This window comes from Choloepus didactylus, chromosome 2 (genome assembly GCF_015220235.1).
Source record: "Choloepus didactylus isolate mChoDid1 chromosome 2, mChoDid1.pri, whole genome shotgun sequence".
NCBI classification, from domain to species: domain Eukaryota; kingdom Metazoa; phylum Chordata; class Mammalia; order Pilosa; family Megalonychidae; genus Choloepus; species Choloepus didactylus.
Window position 1 is genome coordinate 83,564,032 of NC_051308.1, and position 10,917 is coordinate 83,574,948.

A 10,917-nucleotide genomic window follows, 5' to 3' on the forward strand; every position below is an offset into this window, starting at 1 on the left:
TGGTGTCCCAGAAGGGGAAGAGAAGGATAAAGGTCTAGAAAAAGTATTCAAAGGAATTGTTGGGGAAAACTTCCCAAACCTTCTACACAATATAAATACACAAAGCATAAATGCCCAGTGAACTCCAAATAGAATAAATCCAAATAAACCCACTCCAAGGCATATTCTGATCAGACTGTCAAATACTGAAGAAAAGGAGCAAGTTCTAAAAGCAGCAATAGAAAAGTAATTCGCCACATACAAAGGAAACAACATAAGACTAAGTAGTGACTACTTAGCGGCTACCATGGAGGCAAGAAGGCAGTGGCATGACATATTTAAAATTCTGAGAGAGAAAAATTTCCAACCAAGAATACCTGATCCACCAAAACTCTCCTTCAAATTTGAGGGAGAGCTTAAATTTTTCACAAACAAATGCTGAGAGATTTTGCCAATAAAAGACCTGCCCTACTTCAGATACTAAAGGGAGCCCTACCAACAGAGAAGCAAAGAAAGGAGAGAGAGATACAGAAAATTTTAACAGACATATGTAGAACATTACATCCCAAATCACCAGGACACACATTCTTCTCTAGCAATCATGGATCTTTCTCCACAAGGGACCATACGCTGGGACATAAAAACAAGACTCAATAAATTAAAAAAAAAAATTAATTTGTTCAAAGCACATTCTCCAACCATAATGGAATACAAATAGAAGTCAATAACCATCAGAGACTTGGAGAATTCACAAACACCTGGAGGATAAAAATGAGGGGGAGATAAAAACATTCCCGGATAATCAAAAGCTGAGGGACTTCATCACCAGTAATCAGTCCTGTAAGAAACGCTAAAGGGAATTGAGCAGGCTGAAAGGAAGGGACACTAAACAATTGACTGAAATAAAGATTTCCAGTAAAGATCACATGGTAAATATAAATACCAATACTACTGTATTTTTTATTTATAACTCCACTATTTACTTCCTACAGGATCTATAAACTGTAATGATAAATCAGTGGTTTTGGAATCAATGTAAAATATGTAATTTCTGACAAGAACTATATAAAGGCGGGGGAATGGAGGAGTACAGGAACATAGTTTACGTGTCCTACTGAAGTTAAGTTGGTATCAAAGAAAAACAAGATTGTTATGGATTTAAGAGGTTAAATTTAAGCCCCACAGTAAACAGAAAGAAATTATCACAGAGAATATGACCATAGAGATGAAAAGTAGAGTATGAGTTATGAGAAGTGGGGGAAGGGGCATTGGGGAGTTAAGAAATGACTGTAGGGTTGCTGTTTGGGGTGCAGGGAAATTTCTAGTAATGGATCGTGGGAAGGTGATGGCATTACAACATTCTAAACGTGATTAATCCCACTAATGGAATGCTAGGGAAGGGGTGGAATGGGAAGATTTAGGCTGTATATATGTTTCCACAACTGAAAAAAAAAAAAAAAAGACAGTCTAAATAGATGACAATTGAATGCCAAGGATGCTCCTGGATGGGATCTGAGGATGGAGGAGAGGAGGCTCAAAGGGACAGAGTCGGGACAGAAGGAAAAAAAAAAAAAAAAAAAAAAAAAGGAAATACAGAATGTGAGCTTTGTATCAATGGTGAATTTCTTGAACTTCTTAGCCGTGCTTAATGGGATTGCATAAAAGAATGTTCTTGTTCATGGGAATTGCATATGTGAATTATAGTGTTTGTTCAAGGATGGGTGCAGCTAGCTCTCATATGTTCAGAAGACAGAGTGATAGATGATGGATGATAGGGAGGGAGGGAGGGAAAGAAAGAGTGAAATGGCGGTGTGACAGCATGTTAAAGTTGGTGGATCGGGGTATCAGGGGAGGGGGGTCAGGGTATGCTGTGTATGGGGTTTGTACTGTTTTGCAACTGTTCTTGTAACTTTGAATTTATTTCAAAATAAAATTTAAAAAAAAAAGAAAAAAAAAAAAGTTCCTTTTGGCACACACACACACACACCCCTAGCCCTCGCACACCTAGCCCTCACTGAGGTAGGCACCTGAAAGAACCAATGAAAAGTGTAGCTTATCAATCCCTTTGTAGCATAACCAGAGGGGTAAGGGCCCTCCAAGTCCTCATAATACAAGGATCCAGACTTTGGAGGGCTTCTCCTCCTTTGGGGAATGCCCACACTTACCTCGTTCAAGTGTGTACTTTCACTAAGCATTAAACATTTTGACTGTACACAATGACTAGACCTTGGATTCTTTGGCTGTACACACTAACTAGTCCTTGGATTCTTTCCTATGGCTGAGTCAAGAACCTTCACAGCATCAGCCCCTGGTTGAGGTCTCAACTTCTCCAAGAACTCCTGGGACTCTGGCATCACTTTTACAAACAATTACATGGCTAACCTACTGTAATCCAGGAAACCCAAAAGAAACTATAAGCATGGATAAGGATCTCAGAAAACACAATGTCCCAAACTGGTAGGAAACAAAGAGCAAAATCAGAGGGAGATGAAGATAGCAAACTGGACCAGAAATAAACAAAAAAGGCCCTTTAAAAGGGCTTAACTATTACCTGATTATCCTAATTACGAACTCTTCTAAATTTCTTTCAAGGTATGTTTCCCAAAAAAGGTATCTTACAGTTTGCAAGTTAGGGTTATTTTTTGCCCTGAAGTGTAAAACTTTGCACTTCAAAAGCTTTCCTGATACAAGAAACTTAACAATGGTTAACTCCAAGAAGGAGGAATAGGGATCCAGAACAGACAGCACATTTTTCAATGTAAATGCTTTTGAATTTTCTTCAGCCATATGCACATATCACTTTTTTGAGGAAAAACAAGGAAAATAAATAATTTTGAAAGTTTCCCTCCATAGTCAAAAATGTAGCTAATTTACAGGTTGTTTAAAGAAAGAAAGACAATTTTTCTTTTATTGGAATTCTTCCCTAAATCCTTGATGTTCTGTAGCTGGTCCTTCTTTATGGGTCCACAACACTTAATCATTCTTCTTGCCCCTTTGTATTATTTACATATCTGTCTCCTATATGGGACTGTGGGGATGATCTTTTATTCTTGTTTATATCCCTAGTCCATTCAAAGTAAGTACACAGTACATACTCCAGATTAGTTTGCTGAATGACTGAATAAATCTCAATGGCTAAAATAGTCCATTGATAGTCGCAGAATCCAAAGCAAACAGGGGGAAAAAAAACCCACAAATTTAGCCAGGTATTTCGTAACATAAAGAGGTTAGCCATTCCTAAGCAGAAAATTTCTTATATGATAAAATGTAAAAAGATAAAATAATAAACCAGATAATTGTATGTGTATACAGATTTTATATTTTGAAACAATCCCAAAATTAAAAGAAATTCATTAATAAAATACTCATTCCTTGTTCATGAAAATCATGAATGAAATGAAGCCTATCAACTTGTAGCCAGTGCTAATACCCATGAATGATTTTAAAATCTAGTTTAAAAAAAGAGACACTACAATCCCAGAAGCAACTTCTCCAAGCCCATGTACAACAAAAATTGTAAGTAGCTAACTTTAAAATCACCAAGCCCCAAACTTACCAAAGATAAAACAGATTCCCTGTTTGCAAAAATATCCTTCTGTTTATGATGAAATGTGCTTTACATTATTTCTCTAGAGCATTTAAAATAATTCCATACACAAAAATGGAGCATTCACACAAAATTTTCAGGGATGCATCTACTGTATAAAGTATAGTCTAACTTTACAAGTAATCAGAGAAAGAAACATTAAAGCTAGAAGTCATGACCCATTAGTACATTAAAAAAAAAAAAATTTGTGAGTGAACCAGCATTTTTTAATGAAACCAAACAGAATATAATTGAAAATATCAGCGGGTACTGAAAGAAGGGGTAAGTATTTTTAAGTGAAACTTTTGTTTCATTACACACACACACACACACACACACACACACACACACACATACTGTGTTCCCAAGTAAAATATATCTCTTACTGTGGGTCCTCACGCCTATGGCCAACTGATTTTTGACAAGGATGCCAAATCCTCTTTAGTACAAATGATACTGGAGGAAATAGATAGTCATATGCAAAAGAATGAAAGAAGACCCCTACCTCACACTACATACAAAAATTAACTCAAATGGATCAAAGACCTAAATATACAAACCAAAACTATAAAATTTCTAGAAGAGAACATAGGGATGCATCTTCAGGGCCTTGTGTTATGCAATGGTTTCTAAGACTTTACACCCAAAGCCTGAGCAACAAAAGAAAAAAAATAGATAAATGGGACAACATCAAAATTAAAAACTTTCATACATCAAAGGACTTTATCAAGAAAGTAAAAAGACAGCCTATGAAATGGGAGAAAATATTTGTAAACCATATATCTGACAAGGGTTTAATATCCAGATTATATAAAGAACTCCTACAACTCAACAACAAAAAGGGAAACGACCCAATTTAGAAATTGGCAAAAGATTTAAATAGACTCCAAGAAGATATACAAATGGCCAATAAAATACATGAAAAGATGCTCAACATCATTAGCCATCAGGGAAATGCAAATCAAAACCACAATGAGATACCATCTTACACCCACTAGAATGGCTACTATTAAAAAAAAAAAAAAAAAAAAAAACAGAAAATAACAAGTGTTGAAGAGAATGTGGAGAAAGAAAAACCCTTGTGCACTGTTAATGGGAATGTAAAATGATGCAGCCACTGTGGAAAACAATTTGGTGGTTCCTCAGAAAGTTAAGTATAGAATTACCATATTACCCAGCAATCCTGCTTCAAGGCACAGACCCCAAAAATTGAAAGCAGGGACTTGAACAAATATATGCACACTGATATTCACAGAAGCATTATTCTTAATTGCCAAAAGGTGAAAGCAGCCCATTGTCCATCAACAGATGAATGGACAAACAAAATGTGGTATATACATAAAATGGCATAGTATACTTGGCTGTAAAAAGGAATGACATTCTGATGCAAGCGACACGATTGAACCTTGAAGATATACTGAGTGAAATTAGCCAGACACACAAGAACAAATATTGTATGACCTCATTTATATGAAACAAGAAGAACACACAAATTCATAAAGTCACAGGAACTGGAACAGAGATTACCAGGAGCTGGCGGGAGGCAGCAAAATGGGGAATTAATGTTTAATTGTTAGGGAGTTTCTGTTTGGGGTGATGGAAAAGTGGTGGCAAAGGCTGATGATGATGGAAGTTTGTGAATGTAATCAACACCACTGAATTGTATAATTGAAAGTGGACAAAATAGGAAATTTTAGTCATCAGAAAAAAGCAAAACCTATAGAACTGTACAACACAAAAAAGTGAGCCTAATAGAAACTATGAGCTACAGTTAAAAGTATAATTATAATAATAATGTTTTATCAATTGTAACAAAGGTACTGCACTAATGCAAAATGTTCGTAACAGGTAAAACTGTGTGCATGAGAAGGAAACTTATACTTTCTGCATGATTTTTCCGTAAACCTACAAATGCTCTAATTTAAAAAATACATTTATGTCACTGCATAAAAGAAGAAAAATCTGTTTCATATGTCCCTTTTTGGAAAAAGAATTGTAAAAATTATAAAAATGAGACAAAATAAACAAGTTAAAAAGCAAAGTCATCCACTTCCCCAGGGATAACCACTGCTAACAGCTTAATGTCCATCATTGCAGACCTTTTTCTATACACATTCAAAACCAAAAACCAAACTACACTTCTTTTGTTTTGTTTTGTTTTGTTTTGCTTACAAAATTGAATCATATTCTACAATGTATTGCAACTTATTTTTTTCACTCAACATTATATCAAAAGCATTCTTCCATGTCAATAAATAAGAATAGTAAACACTTATGTGGTGCTTACTACATGCTAACCACAGTACTCAGGGCTTAAACATTAAAGTAATTTAATTTTCACAACAGCTCTGTAAAGTTAAGAATTATTATCATATCCACCTTATAGATGAGGTTAAGTAATTTGCTAATGGTCACAGCTAGTAAGTGGTACGGTCAGGATTTGAACCCAGAAAGTCTAACTGTGGTCCATAAGCCTAAGGATACACACAGTTGCTTCCCATAAAATAAATAGAAATATCCCTTAACCTGTTAATAACTGCAGAGTACTTCACTGCATAAACATACTATAATTTTAACTATTCCCCTACCAATGGACATTTAGGACATTTTTGTTATTTGTAAAGTTATTGTCATTTACCTGTAATAATGTTACAATGAACAGCCTTATAAATTTATTCTTGTGCTCTTGTGTTAAAATTTCTGTAGGATAAACTCCCAAAAGTGAAATTACTCTATCAAAGAGTATGTGCACTTTTAATTTTGATAGGTGATGCCAAATTGCCTTTCAGGTTATTCCATTTGTACAAATTTATAGTCCCAATAACAAGGGAAGGGGTTGAGATTCATTTATAAATTAACAAATATTTTTGATTAATGAAAACAAGCTTATTTAAGTTTTTAATTAATACTGAGGTAAAATAGACTGCTAGGTTGATCACAATTATCCAAAGGTTAAGTCATCTCAGATGTGTTATTATCTGACACACTGAACAAATGTAGACTTAGCAGTTGTTATGGATTCTTCTTCCAGTTGTGAAACCAACTATGAGTGAGATAGTTCCCCTATGTGATCCTCTGTTTTCTTATCCATAAATCATGGCGATTGGACTAGCTGGCATTTAAGATTTAAAATTCCCAAAGCTGTACTTAAGAAGTGTCAAAGTCATTACGAGCATATAATTATAGTACTAGTAGAACAGGTCAGGGTCTTCAAGCTTCTATTTTCTTTAAATTATAATGACTATTCACAGCACCTAGGCAAATCATTATAATAGTCTATAAAGTTTTCAGGATCCACCTGTGGCTTATTTTCATTGGCTTTTTAATCCCAAACTATCATTCCCCTGCTACCTAGAAAACTTGAACATACCTCTGGAGTATATTCCTAAGAAGAACTGAGGTTGTGCCTTGGAACTGTGAACCAGTTCTTGTTTTGTTTTTTAAAATGCAATCCAAGGATCACTCTTTAGTCAATTTATGCAACCAATATTTATTGACCAGCTTACTATGTGCTAGGTACTGGAAGTATAGTAGTCAATAGAGCATCTCTGCCATCATGGAATTTACAGATTAGACAAGAAAGGCAAAAAAAAAAACACACAAAAATACAACAAGAAGGTGTAAAATCACACTGTGATAACAATGAACAACAACAAAAAAATCAGTGTAGAAAAAAATATATGCACTCTTTTGATTATTCATTTTTTTCAGAATATTTGTGGCACTGAAAATTGCCTAACGTGGTGTAAGTCAATAAAGAAAATTTTACAACTTCACACTGCAAAAATAGCAATCACAATTGTAGAGGGAGAGTTAACTTTTTAAATCATCAGTTGTCTCCACAATAAAATCACCAACATATTACTACTTTTCAGTTATGCCCCTGATCATGTGGCTTGAATATTTGTTTTACAAAACCAAGAGTATAAATTATTTGAAGAACCAAAGACAAAAGAACCATGCGTAACAAAACAAAATGAAAGACAACAAATTAACTGCAATTTCTTATGAACCTTGTTCGAACAAAAAGTACATGTAATTAGAAAAATAATCCATTGTAATAATTCTGACTTGTTAACAAGAAAACACTACAAAAATGTTTAAAGAAGTGACAATCATCAGCATAAGAAGCAACTAGCATGTTAAAAGGAAGAAAAATAAAATATTTTCAGATTTTACAATATTAAATGTCAGAAGGCATATTAACATTTAATAAAAAATTAATTCTATGTTATCTATAGAAATAAGAGCAGAATTCACATAAGCAAATGAATTTTCTTATCTGTCAGTTTCCAAACTGCAAAATAAGGCTATTTGCCATACTACTGCGTAGGAGGGAAGACTAAATAAAATAATGTGGAAGCACACCAAAAAATGTCAGTTTTTGCACTCAAAACTTAAAGCAATTTAATAAGTAACAAAATTAGCTATATGGGGACTTCATCTCCTTTCTTCTGTCCATGATATCGTAAAAGTATCATAAAATAGGCAATCAGAGGCAGAAGAAAAAAATTCAAAAACTTCATAATTCATAAATTGATTATTCCCCAACAGGCTGGTTGTTCAAGAATTAACCCTCTTACCTAAAGCTACACAAATGTATATATTTATCTCAAATAATACATATCTCAAATACAACCAGAGAAATTCTTTCACATACGTATGAACTGTTTACAAATTATAGCTCACTATTACTACAAACACAAACAAAAGTTTTGCGTGTGACTATGAGTAGACAAGATACACATGTATTTACCCACACATACAATGTATTCTAGCTTGACACTTATTTTCTGTTTAAGGTATTTTAAATTTAAAGCAATAAGCATTCAACGGTCAGTTTATTTTATTACACTGAAGGGAGTCTGTCAATTCAGCACACAGAAACCAATTATTATAGGCCGGTGAGTTTGAAGCAACTTCTGGCATAGGTCTAACAACTAATCCCCCAAGTCACAGTCCCATGTTATTAACAGCAGCCTTGTTTAAAACAATACTTTAAACTAGGAAATTTTTTAAATGAAGGACAGTTTTAAGCATTTTGTTATTGTTTCTTAGAAAACATTCTGGACTGTTTCTACGTCTGCCAAAGAGACCCTTTCCTTTAAAATCCTTAAAATGCAGGGCAGGAGGTATCGTTAACATAGCAACATAACTATTAACGGCTTCACCGAATTCAAAACAAGGACCACCATTAAAATAAAACAAAACAAGCAGGTGGAGTACGTGAGTACTGATCACTATTCCTGACAACCTGTTTTTTCTTAGATGAAGGATTTGCTACTACACTAAAACCACATTAAAATCTATGCCTGTGTGCAACCTCCTGTTTGAAAACTAAAACTCCAGACAAATTCCAACCCATATCCATGGTATTAGCGTTATTATTCAGTATGTTGGGCTTCATTTAAAAGGAGAGCGGAGAAAAATACTGACAACTTTAAAAGCGCAAAGCTTTTTAAATCGCCTCCTAAATCATCTATGCATAAACCAGTAGACTACATTTAACAACTGCTAGACTGCACCAGCAGATCAAAGTTTTTTCCTATTCTTGAGAATGTTATCCCCACCGAAAAAGAACAGAAACTGCAGCCCCTACCGCTGGAGCCAGTTCCCCGGAATTTCCCAAAATATGCCTAATCACCAAATGAAGAAGCGACACTTCTCTGGAGACCAAGGCGACAGAGGTATCTTACATCTTTTGCAGGCGATAGGACAGGGTGGAGGATCTGCAGGTAAGTAGGGAAATCCCGTCTTAGGCATCGCTGGAACCCGAAAACCCAGTCTAAGGATGGACCTCCCGGCAAAACCTCAGGACCCAGGGAGCTTCCCCAAGGGGAACACCAAGCTCCCCGGCGCCTCGCCCCGCCTTTCTCGCCACCGCCAGGGACCTGGCACCGCGGACAGAGGCAGGGGAAGCTAAGCGAGTGCCCACGGTCCAAGCCGTGTCCTTCTACGGCCCAGCCGGGTCCTCCCGCAGCTCACCTGAGTGTGTCGCCTCCGCCCTCGGCTCCCACGGTGCATACCGCGGGGCCTGGCGGAGGGTGAAGTGACGCCGCCCTGACCGGCCCCAGGGCTGCCCGGCCTGGCCTCCCCGCTCCGGGGACGCACCTCGCACCGGCTCCCGGGATCCGCCGGTCTACAGGGCAGGAAGGAGAGGCGGAAAAGCTGCCTCCCCTCCCCCACACAAGCTCCCCGCTGAGCTGCAGCTCTCTGCAGTTCCCTTTGGCGCAGGTCTGGCCCCGCTCCCCCGCCCGGGAGTCACTTCGGCAGCAGCGGCCCAGTCGCCATTACAGCCTAACAACTGACACGGAGGAGGAGCGGCGCCAGCGGCTGTGGCGGCGGCGGTGGCGCGAGGCAGGGCGGGAGCAATCGGGGACCAGGGAAACCTCGCGAGAACCTCCCCGAGACGGTTCAGCCAGAACGCTGCATTGGGTCAGGGCCATGTTGAGTGTGGCCAGAAGGTGAGAAGAAGATAAAACGAAGAGAGGAGCCTCGAGGCCGCCATGTTTAATGTGGCGAAGCTGGCGCCTTGCTGAACTCCGGAGGAGCCAAAGTGTATCCGCAGCGGACACCTCAGTCGTCTTGACTAACGCTAATTCGGCCTTCTGGCTGCGCATATCACCCGTGGCCAAGGAAACAGGTTGCGGGCTTGACAGGGATGAACTCGAAATCTAGAAACGGTAGCTTCTGAGATTTACAGTGTTTCACCAATTGTCCAAATAAATCATATTTACTTCAGTCAGTTTCAGAATAATTGCAGCTCTGCTGCTGCTGCAGTTACCCTCTGCTGTCACCATGGCCCTTTTACTCGCGAAGGTTACAATTCTGTTTAGCATGCACTCAGTTTAGTAGTTTATAACTCCAAAGCAAGTAAATCGGAGTTTCTTCCCATTAGGTTTCAGCATTAATATTACTGTATTTTAAGAAACCCACTGTAATTACCATATCTTCTAATATCTTTATCCTCTTTCCCCACCTCTTCTGCAAATAATGCCACCTTCCACTAATTGCTCACTGCATGCTAGCTCTCCCTTAGTCGCTTTTCTCTACCTTCTGAACACCCATCGTTATTAACCCAGAAACTGTCTCTCGAAGTGTCTTGAGGGCTTTAAGATTCCTTATATCTCTCTATACCCCAACAGTGCCTACCACAGTGACTAAGACCATGTAGGAACCCAACAAATGGTTGATCCTATCAAAAAAGGAGGCAACTGTGACTATTTTCTCTTTGTAGGTCCTGTGCCCAATAAGAGATAAGTGAATGTACAAAAATCCTACACATATATAAAATGTGTAAAGGAAGGTGGGTGGAGGGAGCAACAGCAAATGTGGTATCCCAAAGGTAAAAG

General features: G+C 37.7%; 1 protein-coding gene across 4 annotated transcripts in view; it reads right to left on the bottom strand.

Annotated features, from left to right (window-relative positions):
* Window positions 1-9,851, bottom strand: part of CEP350 (centrosomal protein 350) — a 261,140-nt gene extending 251,289 nt beyond the window's left edge. For 2 of the 4 annotated variants that reach the window (XM_037825243.1, XM_037825242.1), the window contains exon 1: window positions 9,551-9,851. The gene's annotated coding sequence lies outside the window, so the exon portion shown is untranslated. The remainder of the gene's footprint in view (window positions 1-9,550) is intronic. The other 2 variants (XM_037825245.1, XM_037825244.1) reach the window with 1 other exon arrangement.
* Between the last annotated feature and the right edge of the window lie 1,066 nt (window positions 9,852-10,917).